The sequence below is a fragment of the Colobus angolensis genome, unplaced genomic scaffold, assembly GCF_000951035.1.
Source record: "Colobus angolensis palliatus isolate OR3802 unplaced genomic scaffold, Cang.pa_1.0 Scaffold11, whole genome shotgun sequence".
NCBI classification, from domain to species: domain Eukaryota; kingdom Metazoa; phylum Chordata; class Mammalia; order Primates; family Cercopithecidae; genus Colobus; species Colobus angolensis.
The window spans coordinates 17,307,510-17,324,147 of record NW_012112030.1 but is presented as its reverse complement, the minus strand read 5'-3'; the positions used below and the strand labels follow the sequence as shown (position 1 = coordinate 17,324,147).

General features: G+C 36.1%; 1 protein-coding gene across 2 annotated transcripts in view; it reads left to right on the top strand.

Annotated features, from left to right (window-relative positions):
• Nucleotides 1-4,422: 4,422 nt before the first annotated feature.
• SLCO1A2 (solute carrier organic anion transporter family, member 1A2) overlaps nt 4,423-16,638 on the top strand; it is a 136,764-nt gene continuing 124,548 nt past the window's right edge. For both annotated transcript variants that reach the window (XM_011954989.1, XM_011955011.1), the window contains exon 1: nt 4,423-4,528. The gene's annotated coding sequence lies outside the window, so the exon portion shown is untranslated. The remainder of the gene's footprint in view (nt 4,529-16,638) is intronic.

The window sequence follows — 16,638 nt, the reverse complement described above, 5'->3', positions numbered from 1 at the left end:
ACAGATGTCTTTCTCTATCTCAACCGCCAGCAAGGGAGGAGACCACCCCTCATATTGTCTTATGCCCAATTTCTGCCTCCAAAGAAAGAAGAAGTAAAAACTAAAAGGTAGAAATGAAATCCACAGGCAGACAGCCCGGCACCGAACCCTGGGCCTGGTAGTTAAAGATCCACCCCTGACCTAATTGGTTCTGTTGTCTATAGATTACAGACATTGTATAGAAATGCACTGTATAGAAATCCCTATCTTATTTTGTTCCAGTCTAATTACTGGTGCACACAGCCCCCAGTCACGTACCCCCTGCTTGCTCAATCAATCACAACCCTCTCACATGCACCCCCTTAGAGTTGTGAGTCCTTAAAAGGGACAGAAATTGCTTACTTGGAGAGCTTGGCTCTTGAGACAGAAGTCTTGCCGATGCCCCAGCTGAATAAACCCCTTCCTTCTTTATTTCGGTGTCTGAGGAGTTTTGTCTGTGGCTCATCCTGCTATACTAGGTGGCCTTCTTTCCTCTTATACTAATCCTCCTCAGCACAGACCCTTCACAGGTGTCAGGCTGGGGGACGATCAGGTCTTTCCCTTCCTGTGAGGCCATATTTCAGACTATCACATGGGGAGAAACCTTGGACAATACCTAGCTTTCTTAGGCAGAGGTCCCTGCGACCTTCCACAGGGTATATGTTCCTGGGTACCTGAGATTAAGAGAATGGTAATGACTTTTAACAAACATGCTGCCTTCAGGCACTTGTTTAATAAAGCACACCTGCACAGTCCTAAATCCGTTAAACCTTGAGTCACCACAGCACATATCTCTTGCAAGGACAGGGTTGGGGGTAGGGTCACAGATTAACAGCAACTCAAATACAGAACAAAATGGAGTTTCTTATGTCTACTTCTTTCTATATAGACACAGTAACAGTCTGATCTCTCTTTCTTTTCCCCACAAAATTAAAAAAAATCAATCCCACTATTTTATCCACTCCATTACAAATTACACCTGGATATGACCACCTAATTTCTTTACATAGCCCCTAATCTTTTACTTATCCCATCCAGCTATAAAGTTACTGATAGAATAATCTGTAGACACTGGTTTTTGCATCTCAGTCTACTGTTCAAAAATGTCAGTGGCATCCCATAGAAATTAATATGTTTGTCTACATCAACTCTGTTTTCAAGCTCATTCCTGTTTTGGTGTCATTTTTTCTTGGATATCCAGCTACAATGAAAATTGAACTCATGCTCAAATATATGTGTATCAATTGACTCAATGAGTAAATTAACATGTTGTCTTTGATTTATAAGAGATTTGTTAAAGTCGCCTTAATCACAAAAGAAAAAATCTGAGAAAATTGACGCTCAGCAAAGTTTAGTGCCATTAACTGAGGTTTTTCAACAGGATATTGGAGCCAAGGCCACATAAGAGTCAACTGTTTAAAAAAACAGCAACCAAAAGAAAAAAACAAGGAGGAGCCTCTGGTTCCAAGTGAGTACAGTAATCTTAGAACCTGTTTCCAAGATTATAACCTGTTTTATGCAACCATCAGAGCCAAAGAAACTTAACTAAAGGATTAAAACTTACATAAACAAAGATCCTTTTATTTACAACTCTGCTTCTCTGACGAACAAGAAGCTCCAGCTTACACGTGTGAGGTGCTTTATTCATACTGGCTACTCAATATGTAATTTTTAAAAACTCCGATGATCTTACAGTATGGAAGCAACAAAGAATGGTGATGTTGGTGAATGCTAAGGTAAAAGTCCTTCATTTATTTGGGTTAAATGAAGTTTAATGGGTTGCAATTCAGTCATTTTTACTTGGAAAAACGTAAGAAGATTTAATGCTTAGTTATAAGATTCTTTGGGTTTTCTAATTATTTTGTTTATACATTCCTATAGCAATGACAATTCTGTTTAATGCAGGATTCGTTTTGTGCAGTAATAATAATATTGTTTGTTTATGCATGCACAGATACAGGTTTACATTTTGAGTTTTTAAATATGTAGTTACAAGTGGCTTGGAGCATTAGAAGTATGTCTAAATGATTCTGGATAATGTTGTTTTTCTCCTGTCTTGTCATTGGCCTGGAAAGTCCCTTTTTGTTTATCCATTTCTTCCACAATCATTGTTCCAATTCTGATCAAGCCCCGTGTTCTTCACATGTCTCTCTCTCTCTAGAAATCTTAGAACATCAGTTGTCTATAACGTACATAGCTACACACTTAACACTCACATATACACATTTTTTTTGAGTTTGCTATTAAAGTTCAAAAATGAGAACATTATTTTTTCAAAGCCAAGTAACAGAGGAGTATATAAGAAAATCAATTTTGCGCATATCTTTTTACATTTCTTTCTATGCTCACGTAAAACATACATGATGTATGTAATTATACACATATGCTCCCCTACAACTTTTACTCACAAATATAGGATCATCATTACATACATATCTTGACTTGTTGCTGTAATCATTTATGAACTATGGACATCCCTCTAGGTCAGCATGTATATCTAAATCATGGTTAGTCCATAAACCCTTAGATAAGAATATCTATTTCTGCAGAATGAATTTCCAAAAGTGGAACGAAGAAACATCGTGTGCTGCAATATACAATCCCATCACTTCTCCACCCCATTCCATTGTATGTGATAAATCTTTCAAAAAATTTTTTTAATTTACTATATGCAAAAATGAGGGTATTGTGCTACTTTTCAATCACATTTCCTTGGATACTAGTGAGATTTAGCATCTTTTATAAAAAGGTTATAATAATTTTTGTCTATTTGCCATTTTCCTCTTTTATAAACCTCAGTTCATACATTTTACCCACATTTGCTTTTTCTTTTCAATTTGTAGAAGTTCTCTATTTTACATTAGAGTTATAAAGCTTACCTCTCATATACATTTCAAACGTGTTCTCTATTTTTTAAAAAACTTATTTATGGTATTTTTTCCCTTTGTGTAAATTTGTACTATTAAAGAAGTAGACTCTATAATTTTTTTCCATTATAGTTTCTTATTTTTTTGTCTTTTTTATAAAAGTTTTTCTTTAACCTAACATTACTCTTATTTTTCACAGTTTTTTACATTTTATTTTAACATTAAAATCCCTAATCCATGCTCTTTTTCATCTTTAAACATGGCATTATGCAGGAATACCACTCTTTTTTTGCTGAATGAAGATCTAATTATAATTATAAAATCATTTATTGGCCGGGCGCGGTGGCTCAAGCCTGTAATCCCAGCACTTTGGGAGGCCGACTCGGGCGGATCACAAGGTCAGGAGATCGAGACCATCCTGGCTAACATGGTGAAACCCTGTCTCTACTTAAAAAAAAAAAATACAAAAAACTAGCCGGGCGTGGTGGCGGGCGCCTGTAGTCCCAGCTACTGGGGAGGCTGAGGCAGGAGAATGGCGTAAACCTGGGAGGCGGAGCTTGCAGTGAGCTGAGATCCGGCCACTGCCTGGGCGACAGAGCGAGATTTTGTCTCAAAAAAAAATAATAATAAAATAAAATCATTTATTAAATAAGCTATACTTTCTCTGCTGAGCTATTATGTATTTATTATGTATATGTATATTTCTGCTGAAGTAGTTATCATATAACACATTTTCATTTATATTTATATTGGTTGTAGTTATAAACTCAGTTTTGTACAGTAACTTGTACATTTTTTGTGGTCATAACATGGTATTTTAATCAAATTAATATCACAGAAGGCTTTAGTATCTCCTATGTCAGGTACCTACCATCTTTTTCAATATTTTTAGGCAAATCTTACATATTTATTCTTCCTTGTAAAATTTAAAGTCAAACTAAAAAGTAGAAATAAACAAAATAAAAAATAATTAAAATTAAAAATAATTTAAAATTATAAAGGAAAATTCAAATAAAAATTAGTATCTCAATAAAATTATGTTTAAAATTGCATTATATATTTATATTTATTTAGGAAAGATAAAGGTTTTAATAATATTATGGGTTTTCTTTGGTCCAGTAAGCATGATAGTTTTTCTTAATTCATGCAAGATGAACTTCAATATAAAATTTTGTATTCTTCTTCATACAGTTGCACATTTTTGTTAAAGTTTTCTGGGGTACTTTATAGTTCGATTGTTATTGTGAATGCTATTTCATTTTTATTTTAATTTTTGTATTATACTGCCAGTATAAAGAAAAGCCTTTGGTTTTATATATTTTGTATCATGTTTCTGTATGAAATTCTTTTATTAATTACAATATAGGAACTTTTTTGTGTTTTGCAAGTATTAGTAATTTTCTATAATTAAATATATTTTGTTTTTAAATTTACAATATTTATGTATTAATTTCATTTTCTCATTTGCTTGTATTAGCTAATGCAAAAAATATCAAAACAGTGATGAATAATAATGATATTAGCTGGCAACCTTTATTTGTTCCTGATTTTCATAAGATTAGCTTGCTTATTTCACAGCACACTTATGGTGCTTTGTTAAGTGCCTGCTATGTTACTATCATCATCATCTTCCTGACAAGATGGTAAGCAATTGTTAGCAAAATATCAGTGGAAGGATCTGTTATTTTATGTGAATTAAGCTTTTTAGCCATTGGTATTAGTGGCTTGAGTGTACCACCCACTCCCAGGTGTTGAAAAATATCTAAATATAAAAAAAAAATGTTATGCAAGCCTCTTGCTGGGATAATTTACTATTCCCCAGGACCAGCATTCTAAGCACTTTTTCTTCTCTGTGCACAGCTAATTTTGTAGAGGTGGCCATATCACCTTGTTCAGGAATAGCTTGCTCTAACTGCAGTATGTCTCCCTGCACATTTCTTTTCCTTGCGTTTTTTTTTTTGTTTTGTGTGTGTGTGTGTGTGTGTGTGTGTTATTTCTGAGACAGACTCTCACTCTGTCACTCAGGTTGGAGTGTGGTGGTACGATCACAGCTCACTGCAGCCTCTACCTCCTGAGCTAAAGAGATCCTCCCGTGTCAGCCTCCCTAGTAGCTGGGACTACAGACATGCACCACGACTTCTGGCTAATTTGTGTGTGTGTGTGTGTGTGTGTGTGTGTGTGTGTAAAGATGGGGTGTCACCATGTTGCCAAGGCTGGCCTCAAGCTTCTGGACTTAAATAAGCTGCTCACCTTGGCCTCCCAAAGTGCTGGGATTACAGACCACTGCACTGGCCCAATATTTTATACTGTTGCTGAGCCACTAAGGCAAGCTGACCAGAATGGGAAGAAAGATGTACATAGACACTGTCTTTTGATGCACTGTCTTGTGCATGGGCCCATGTTTCTTTCTTGAAATCTATGAGCACCTAATCTGGAAAGGGGGTTTTCACTTACAGACACCCTAGATTTATATTTTCTCTACGAAGGTCACTGTGCAATGTTGAGCCATGGCTATGCTCTGCTTATTGCTTGATTGATACAAGGTTTATTATCAGTTCTGTTATTATTTTATAGAGGTAAGCACTAGGAAATATGTTTACATGAAGATGTTGTTGAGGGAAGGCATTTTACTACAGTAATGTCACTTGTTTATTTGAACCCTCTATAGTTATGTCAAAATTCAAATTGTGTTGCAATATCAAAAATTGCTGTCAATTGATACGTTGGTTTTCTTTCAAGTTTGTTGAAAACATTCAAAATTTTTACAGAAAAATACGTTAATTATTAGAATCTTTCATTTTGCTGATTTCTGAGAAATATACCTTACAATTTTATCTATATTGTAAAAAGGATTACTCACAATATCTGTTTATCTCTTATAGTCACCTTGTTTTTGAAGCTACACATAGATTATATCAGCCTAAAAAAATTAAATTGGACATTGTCTATTGCAGAACTTTCTTTGATAAGCTGAGCAAAGATTTATTTATCTTTGCCAAGTTAAGAATTTTTAATCTGGTTGGTCTCTAAGCAGCTTCAAAAATCTTGACAGAGCAATAGAAATAAATATTTTTGAGAATTTTATATCTATATTGATTAGAATTTCTTTCACAATTGAAAATGGTTATGTTTCTTATTATGAATCTAGTAGAATCAGTTTATCATTCTCTGAGCAGGAGTAATTAATCTTAAATAAAGGAAACTGGTTTTCTAAGGTTTAATGCATTGTTACCTAGATTGCTTTTGGGGAAGCAATCACTGTGCAGTGTGAACCATGTCTGTGTTCTACTTATTGCTAGATTGATAGAGGGTTTGTTATCAGTTCTGTTCTCATAACGTGATCTTGATCTTTATCTGCATATATATATATTCTGATTTTAAGTGTACAATGAAATCTTCTCTTGGAAAATTAACTACAAAACATAAGGTAAATTTGTCCAGTGCTAAACAGGAGACTTAGAGAAATATGGTCTCATGTGATTCTACCCCAGGAAGCATGAATTATTTGATAATAGGAAAGGAGGATGAAATATGCCACAGTAAGATTTAAAATAGGTGAGAGATAAGTCCTTCCTTTTGTAACATTTGAAAAGGAAATTACGCAGAGGCCAAAGGTTGGGAAAGAAGGACTAGCATGATAACTAAACTTAAGATACATTTTCAGAGAGGTTGGCTTTTCAAAAGGGTCTACATGGAAAATGAAGAATTGAAAGTGACTTCTCTTAAAACTATTCATGTTCATGTACCCCTTGGAAAATTTTATGCATTCTAAATATTCGTATACCTTGGTTTGGAGAACCTGTTTTAGACCACCTAGGGAACTTGTAAAATAAAGTTGTAAAATATACAAGAACAGGGTTTGTGAAAACTCTCATTGCTGGTATGTGTAACAGGTTTTACAGGTAAAGAGGTGCACTAGAGATCAAAGGGTAGAGATAAAGATAAAAGTCGTTTCTGTAGAGAGAGTTGTACTGTGAGTCCCACTTTCACTTGTGTTAGGGAAAGGTAAGCTATTCTTTCTTCTGATTTAAAGCCTAGGGAGCATAACTTTAAGTTTGCTCAGAGTGCTTTATATTTGTCCTCTGCAGTTTAGGAGACACAGGGGACTGGCGTCCAATTCATATTTAAGAAATTTAAGACATCTAAAAGGCAAAAGGCTGTGGCTGGATCCACCTGCCAGGAGGTGAATTGAAGAGAGGGCCACATTTAAAAAAGAGCTTCACACCAGCCAGCAATGGGTTACTCAGAGCTAGTTTGGGGCTGTCTTACATCCAGAATGATTGGATCATATGGAGTAGTGATGAGAGTTTAGTAGAAAGAGGCTAAAAGTGTATGTTGAATATCTAAAGTTGCAGGGAGAAATTGGATGTGACTAGTCAGAGGAGATGCATTTACCCTGCCAAAGATACTGCAGGTGTCAGACCATGAATGAGGGGTGGGATCTCCAAAGAATTCAAGAAAGTGGCCTTAAGAGAAAGAGTCAGTTTTAGATACTGCCCTGAGCAAAGGAATCAAGGAAGACATTTCTTCCTTCATTAACTCTTCCCCTTTAAGTTTCAACTCTAGAGGAGATAGAACAGCTTTGTTCAATTGTAGGAGAAAAAGGAAGGCAGAAGGAGAGAAATTAGGATGAAAAATAGAGAAATAACCTAGACCCGCTTTCTCAAATGTAGACTTTGAACCTGATACAGTGGGAGGGAAGGAGATTTGATTTACATGAAGTGCGAAGTGAACTAGACATATTAATCCAGAACTGCGCCTTTTGGGGGAACTAAAAGTGACCAGAGGGCTTTTTTTTTTTCTTTTGAATGTCAACGGAAAGTAGTGCAGCCTGTTTGAGATTACAGTTAGTGTCAGCGGAATTAAAAAAAAATAAAAAACAAAACTAAAACAAAACAAAACTGGCCCTATAAAATGAATGTGATAGGCAGTGGAGGAAGAACTAGCCTCTTTTCTAATATCACCATATACATCCCATTTGTTCAAGTTACCTGCGCCTACTATCCTTTTCAAATGTAAATATTGCTTGGTAGTACAACAGTGCATTATCACAACTTTCGAGTATTTTTCAATAACACACCTCTTTCGGTAAATATTGTCCTTATGCTCAGAAAGACACTAGGATTATAATTTTTCCTTCTGCAACTCTCCTCACTTTGGCATGCTGTTACTAGTTTTTCAGCTTATATATATATATTACCATTTAACTTACAGACAACATCATGAATCATGGAATAGGTTTTGTTTCAGAGGCATGTCATCATCTCCATGAGATGGAAATTGATAAGGACAGTCAAAGTATTTGAATCAAATTTGGGCTCCTCTATAAATAGATATTTTTAAAGGAGAATTCATCACTTATAATAATGCTGTAAATCTTGGTGTTAAAATCCATGCTAAATGGGACTCATTGGTAGGGCTGTCTAATATCTAAATTCAGTATGAACTATAATGTCAGAAAAATCTTTGATTTTGCTGTAATATTTTGTTACGTTTACATGGAAAATTTCAGAAATGTATACGTTTAAAATCTCTTGAAATTGTTATTTCTTGTAACACAGCCAAAACAAATAAGTGTTCAAAGACGTGTCCTACCTTTGAAATGGGGACAGAAAATAAAAAATGGCTTAGGGGTTACTTAATACTGCTACTTAGCGGCAGAACAAGGACAAGACGGAGCTGAAGGCTGACAACTTTTCAGTTAATTTGTCTAGCAGCAGGAGCTACCAATTATTGAAATTTATAACATTTCAGGCTCTCTAAGAGGGACTTTACATAATTTATCTCATTTTGTATATGCTATGTGGATATCTAATCTTTTTAGGATTCAGCAAAAGAAGATTTAGTTATCTCCTATTTGAATCAATTCTAGGAAGCCTAAGAGATCTGCCAAGATGGCCCCTTGGCAATTACCAAAGCATCAGAAATATTTCTGTTATTTGGATTTAAAAGTTAGTATCAACTCCATTGTTACAGTAGCAGCTTGGGTGTTCCAAAATGTCATCCAAGTGCAATATATGATGTAAATGTTTGCAAGACAGGGAAAATAAATTAGGAAAATGTAGACTGGGAAATGTTATTGGGGGAATTTAGAAGTTGGGGCACAAGAAAATAGTATCTTTATTCTTCCACAACCTCCTGCACTGCGTTTTACAAACCTTATCATCATTTTAACTATAAATATGTTTGTATTTCAGATTTTTAAAAGGCTATCTTTCACAAGTTTACATTCTTTTCCTTTTTGTGGACATCAGACATGGTCTAAGGTCCATATGACAATGTTTTTTGAGTAAAATAAAGTATGCAACAGTAATTTAGAAACTCAAAACTATATATGTTTACTTAAGTTTGGCCCGTATGGTCAGGCACCTCCTGACACTACAAATATCTTTCTGTGGTTTAAAGTTTTCTATAAAACTCTAGAAATAAATAGCTAGTAATGTGAACATAGTTCACCAGCATTTTTGTCTTACAAATCACACATTTTTGATAGTAACTATCTGTGATCCCATCTATTTTTATAAGAATATAACAAGGTAATCTAGTGTAACAGTATACATGTATTTGCATTTTAAAATGAAGAAACAGTATGTAAATATTAGGCTGGTGTACAAGTAATTGTGTCTTTTTGCCATTAAAAGTAATTTAATTTTAACATAAAAGTACATTAGTAATATAATATAATTGTATACTATAATTAGTAATATAATAGCATTATATAATAAAAAGCCCATAGGAAGCATTTTATTTTGAAGAAGAAATGAGATAGTTTACTTTTCCTATTCATTTTCTTTCTTGTATCTCTGTGGGTGCATGATTTTTTTTCTTCATTTCTTAGTGGCATTTATGCCATTGGTGATTTGTATGTGTGTGCCTACTCTTTATGCTGTAAATCTTGGTGTTAAAATCCATGCTAGATGGTACTTACTGGTCAGGCTGTCTAATAGCTAAGTTCAATATGAACTATAATGTCACATCAAAAAATCTTTGATTTTGCAATAATATATTTTGTTCCATTTACATGAAAAAATAAGTTCTTCATATGGATATGGAAGAGTGCAGAGGTTAGACTGTGTTTTGAATTTCTGGTTTCCAGTTGGCACACTAATCATTTGTTAACTTAAGATCTTAGCTTGTGAATAAATCTTATCTGCATTGAATAAGACTTAATAAGTCTTAATCTACATCTGGATCTTAACTTGTTAATAAGTCTTATCTGCATAACATTTTGGCCATATTTGTGAGTATTTCTATGACTAAATAAAGTTTTAAATATATATTTATAAGAAAAATGAGAAAGCAAAATGTGTAGGTGGTAATAACATAAGCTTTACAGAGGCTAATTTCCAGATACAAACATATAGTACAATGTACCTGTAATAATTATAACTATTTTGACAAGTAAATTGATATCTTGATGCCTTCCTCTACTATAGATGAAAAAACAATTTACCTCAGATTACTGGTTACAGTGACCCTAGCTCATATTTGGCTGTAAAGTAGTACATTACCCATTTTAGGTTGTTCAGCTCCTAAACTCGCATATATTGGCAGGACAACATGTACTACAGATGTGTGAGATTTTAAAGCTATTGAAGAGGCTCAGTACATTATGTCTTAAAAATAGTCACATTTAAGCATCCATTGGATTGCTGTATTATGGTATTTATAATGATGAGGTACAAAAGGGGCTAGGTCTATGTTTGCATGTACTCTGGAAGACAAATCCTACACTTAGAGCATTTTACCAGTTGCAGCTATTAAAATTTCCTAAACATCTTGACCTGTGGGCTTACATATTTATTTATTTTTTTTTCAGAAGTCTTAGAATCAAGAAAGGGCCATATATGAAAGTAGTGAAGTGGCATAATATTTTTGAGCACTTCATGCTTTGGTCAATGCCACAGTATCCTAGAATTTTAGTTAACGATTACAGTTAAAATTTACTAAAGTGTTGTATTGCTAGGGGTATTAGTCCATTTTCATACTGCTATGAAGAAATAACCGAGACAGGGCAATTCATAAAGAAAAAGAGGTTTAATGGACTCATAGTTTCACATGGCTGGGGAGGCCTCACAATCATGGAGGAAGAAGAAGGAGGAGCAAAGGACATCTTACATGGTGGCGGGCAAGAGAGAAGCACAAAGGAACTGCCCTTCATACAACCATCAGATCCTGTGAAATGTCACTGTCACAAGAAGAGCATGGGAAAAACCTGCCCCCATGATTCAATTACCTCCCACTGGGTCCCTTCCATGACACATGGGGATTATGGGAGCTATAATTCAAAATGAGATTTGGGTGGAGACACAGTCAAACCACATAATTCTGCCCCTGGTCCCTCCCAAACCTTATGTCCTCACATTTCAAAACACAATGTGCCCTTCCAACAGTCCCCCAAAGTCTTAACTCATTTCAGCATTAACTCGAAAGTCCAAGTTCGAAGTCTTATCTGAAACAAGGCAAGTCCCTTTTGTCTATGAGCCTGCAAAATCAAAAGCAAGTTACTTCCTAGATACAATTGGGGTACAGGCATTCAGTAAATATACCCATTCCAAATGGGAGAAATTGGCCAAAACAAAGGGGCTACAGGCCCCACATAAGTCCAGAATCCAATGGGCAGTCATTAAGCCTTAACATTCCAAAATGATCTCCTTTGACTCCATGTCTCACATATAGGTCATGCTGATGCGAGAGGTGGACCTCCATAGCCTTGGACCTCTTCACCTCTGCGGTTTTGTAGGATATGGTGCTCCTTCTGGCTGATTTCATGGGCTGGTGAGTGTCTGTGTGGTTTTTCCAGGTGCACGGTACAAACTGTTGGTGGATCTACCATTTTGGGGGCTGGAGGACAGTGGCCCTCTTCTCACAGCTCCACTAGGCAGTATCCCACTGGGGACTCTGTGTGGGGGGACTCCAACCCCACATGCTCCTTCTGCACTGCCCTAGCAGAGGTTCGCCATGAGGGCCCTGCCCCTACAGCAAACCTCTGCCTGGACATCCAGGCGTTTCTGTACATCTTCTGAAATCTAAGTAGAGGTTCCCTAACCTCAATTCTTGACTTCTGTGCACCCGTAGGGTCAATACCATATGGAAGCTGCCGAGGCTTGGGGCTTGCATTCTCTGAAGCCACAGCTCGAGCTGTATCTTGGCCCCTTTAACCACGACTGTAGTGGCTGGGATGCAAGGCACCAAGTTCCAAGGATGTACACAGCAGGAGGGCCCTGGAAATCATTTTTCCTCCCTAAGACTCGGGGCCTGGGGTGGGAGGGACTGCTGTGAAGGTCTCTGGCAAGCCCTGAAGGTATTTTCCCCATCATCTTGGTGATTAGCATTTGGCTTCTTGTTACTTATGCAAATTTCTTCAGCTGGCATGAATTTCTCCCCAGAAAATGGGTTTTTCTTTTCTACTGCATTGTCAGGCTGCAAGTTTTCCAAACTTTTATGCTCTGTCACCTCTTGAATGCTTTGCTGCTTAGAAATTTTTTCCATCAGATACCCTATCTCTCTCAAGTTAAAAATTCTCTAGGGCAGGGGCAAAAAACCAACAGTTTCTTTGCTTAAGCATAGCGAGAGTCACCTTTGCTCTAGTTCCCAAGAAGTTCCTCATCTCCATCTGAGACCACCTCAGCCTGCACTTCATTGTCCATATCACTATCAGTGTTTTGATCAAAGCCATTCAAGAAGTCTCTAGGAAGTTCCAAACTTTCCGAAATTTTCCTGTCTCCCAAGCCCTGCAAGTCTCTAGGAAGTTCCAAACATTCTCACATTTTCCTGTTTTCTCTTCAACCCTCCTAACTATCCAACCTCTGCCTGTTACCCATTTCCAAAGTTGCTTCCACATTTTTCCACATTTTTAGTTATCTTTACAGCAGCGCCCCACTAATCCTGGTACCGATTTACTGCTTTAGTCCATTTTCATACTGCTATGAAGAAATATCTGAGACTGGGTAATTTATGAAGAAAAAGAGATTTAATGAACTCACAGTTCCACATGGCTGGGGAGGCCTCACAATCATGGCAGGTGAAGGAGAAGCAAACACACGTCTTACATGGCAAAAGTCAAGAGAGAAGTACAGGGGAATTGCCCTTTATAAAGCCATCAGATCTCATGAGACGTATCCCCTATCATGAGAACAGCATGGGAATAACCCACCACCACGATTCAATGACCTCCCACAGGGTCCTTCCCGCAATATGTGGAGATTATGGGAGCTACAATTCAAGATGGGATTTTGTTGGGGACACAGTCAAACCTTATCACTAGGTATTGTTATATGCTAAGAGCTTTTTATACATTATTTCATCCTCATATCTTTGCAAGGCAGATTTTAAAAAAATATATAAATAAGAAAGTTGAAGCAAAAAGAAGTCAAGATATGTACACAAAGTTTTAAAAAAGAGCCAGTATCCTAACAAATGTCTGCCTGATTCAAAAAATCCTGTCTTTCCCACTGCACCAATGACTCTACTGTAGTATCTTTCACTGTCCTATTGATTTTTTTGCTCTTCAGCATCACAGCAGGACATTCTTTAAATTTTAAATTTTACTTTAATATGAAAGTTGAAAACACTTAGACAATATCTCTTGGTATAGCCAGATAATAATCATAAACTTAAAATCAAATGAAGCTCTGAAAACTGAGTTTGAATATCTGGGTGCTCCACGGGCTTGGTTCTGGTTCATATCCTCTTTTATTTTCCAGTGGCTTTTCTGCAGGAAGGGTTCTGGAAAAATATGGTTTCTAAGCACCTCATAAGGATCAAATACTGTTTTCAGAAGGCTGATGAAGCTTCAGAAAAACAAATGTTTCTGTTGTCTTGCTCCTTTCCCTGTCTTGTCGTGCCAGCCTCCTCTACCCATCCTCCAGGTTAACATATTAGGATTTCAAAACCGGAGTGAAATAGGTGCTTTAAATCCTTATCACACCCAGATGTGTGAAGAAAAGTGATTGCAAATGTATATGGCTCTCAAAGCCCAACCAGAGACATTGTACGGTAACAGGACTCCTTCATGCCCTTCTCTTTTGCTCTTTTTCCATTTTGCTTTCCTTACAGTTTACCCCTACCATTCCTCTACCAATGTTCTTGCTTAAGGTGCCTATCCTGTTCTCCTAGGGCTTTGCTCTTAACCAGCTGTTAGCTAACTTCAACTCTTATTTGATATTGATGAGAGTTTTTATTTCAAGAAGGATTTGTCTTTGAGTGAGAGATTCTTTGACTAAAAAGCACTTATTATGCACAAGAATGAGTTTCACATTATAGAAGTTTATGGAGTAAATTCTGGACAGAGTTTCTGCTCCAGATCTGTTGCTTGATCAGGTTATTTCTATTTACTAAAGTGGAGGCATGGAGTCTATACAAAGAAGTGAATGATCAGAAACCGGAACAGAGTTTTATAACAGTTATAGCTGTATGTGGGACTACAGCCTCTTAGCTTTCATGTAAGCTTATACTAAATTTTCAGCATTTCAGTTCCAGAGGTTTTGTATTTGTATATTTATGTGATAATCAGGGCATTATGTCCATGAAGGTAAAAAAGGTGTGTTTTTTTTGTTTTTGTTTTTTTTTTAGTTTTCTTCATTTTATTTTATTTTATTTTATTTTTTATTATACTTTAAGTTCTAGGGTACATGTGCACAACGTGCAGCTTTGTTACATATGTATACGCGTGTCATTTACGTTAGGTATCTCTCCTAATGCTATCCCTCCCCCATCCCTCTGCCCTGCGACGGGTCCCGGTGTGTGATATGCCCCTTCCTGTGTCCAAGTGTTCTCATGGTTAAAAAAAACTAAGTGGACACATTTTTTGATATGTTTAATTTTTCTTTTTATAATGCCTATCCATGATTTCAATTTTTAAAGTGTTTATTAATGCAGTTTGTTATCTATGTGGTAAGATTTCTCACTACTTAAATTATATCGTTTTAGAATTTTAGAATTTCTTCCTGCTCCTCTAATCTACTTACAACCCTGATAAACTTACCAGATATGCTGTTTCTATATTGTCTGCAATATCCTTTCAAGGGTTTGTGTGCCACTTCTTAGTAATGATAACCTTTGTTCTAAATAGCATAAGGAATGTTCCCACGGAGAAGCAGTGGATTTTCAGAACCAGTATCTTTACGGTTCTTTAAAAATTTTGTAATTCTAGATGTGGTTGTGCAGTACAAGTTTCTTTGTGTCATTTTGTTATTTGAGCAGAGAAGGTATCTACTTATGCAAATCTTATTTAGGATTTGGGGAGATTAATTTCATTATTCTGTTTCCCTTTTTGTTCATCTTTGAACCTTTCTCTGCATTGTTTTGTACCTGCTTTTGTGACTGACTTATTTTCTTCTCTGTCTCTTTTAAAATTCTTAATAAAATTAATTTAAAAAGTCCCCGCTGTAATACCATACCATTCTTTGGTTTGTGTAGTTATCTTTGTTAATTGAGTTATCACTTATCGGACATTAAAGATATACCAGATACTTCGCATATTTTATTTCTTATCTTCAAGAAAACTATGCAAGATAGATATTACTATCCCTGTTTTACAAAGGGAGTATAAGATGCCACACTCTGTCAACTTAATCACACTGTATTAAATTATAAATCTATATTTAAATAATTTGTTTTTTCGTTATTCATAGAGTAAATGTAGTCAACCAACATGTATTGAGCATCTGTTATAGGCAAGTAATGGGCTTAAATGTTGTGGGGATTACAGAGATGACTCATACATCCTTGACCTCAGTTAGTTTACAGGCTGGATGGGGAAATAACACTTGTGCATACATACCCAAAAAATAAGGTAGAGCCTGTGAACTTCTTCAAGGTGGTCTCAAAATCCCAACCACTAATATCACATCAAGTATAAAAATAAGCTAACTAAATATGTTCAGTCACTGAGTGAACGTCTGTAAATTCAGAACCTGTATTTACATAGACTCTTATCTGTGTAAGACTCTTATCTATGTATGACTGAAAGAATCATGACAGGCTCTACGGACAGTGTGGTCTTTGAGCAGAACCAGGGTACAGTGTAGATCCCAGAGGTGAGGAAAGGATATTTCAAGGGAGTAAGTTGTATAAGCAAGAACGTGGAGGCAGGTGAGTGTGGGGTATGGGATGGTTAATGCACAAGGGAAGCAGTAATAAGGCAGATGAAAATATAGACCAAAGTTCCATGGGAAGGACATTAAGGGACCAGGATGTGGGTCTATTTAGTCGGTAAAGGTTTTATTGAACCATAAAAGAAAATTTTCTTAGTTGTATACAGAACAAAGAAGAACAATCCCATTTGGATTTTAGAAGGAAAAAAAGATGTGCTACCAGCAATCTTTCAGTGTTGGAAATATTTAATAAGTGTATTGAATTTTTTTTAACTTTCTTCCAGTTAAAACCTTAAAACACAAAATAAAACAAAACAAAAGTATTCCATAATGGGTAGGGTAAAAATTGTTATTCACAATGTCAGACAAGGTGATAACTATTTTAGTCTCATTCTTCTTTTGCCTGACCTGTTTGTCCAGTTTCAAGACAAACTGATTTGGCATGGTCTGACATTCAATAAAACACAGTGCAAAGTGGGAGTAAAAGAAAAATATTTTTATTTGGACATGATGTAGAGACATTTTCTGGTCTTCAGAGTCAATATACCTGCGTTTCAATCCTGAATCCACCCTTACTATGTGATCTTAAGATAAGTTAGCTTCCTCTCCTTTCTCCTTTTCCTTTCCTCTCCTCTCCTCTCCTCTCCTCTCCTCTC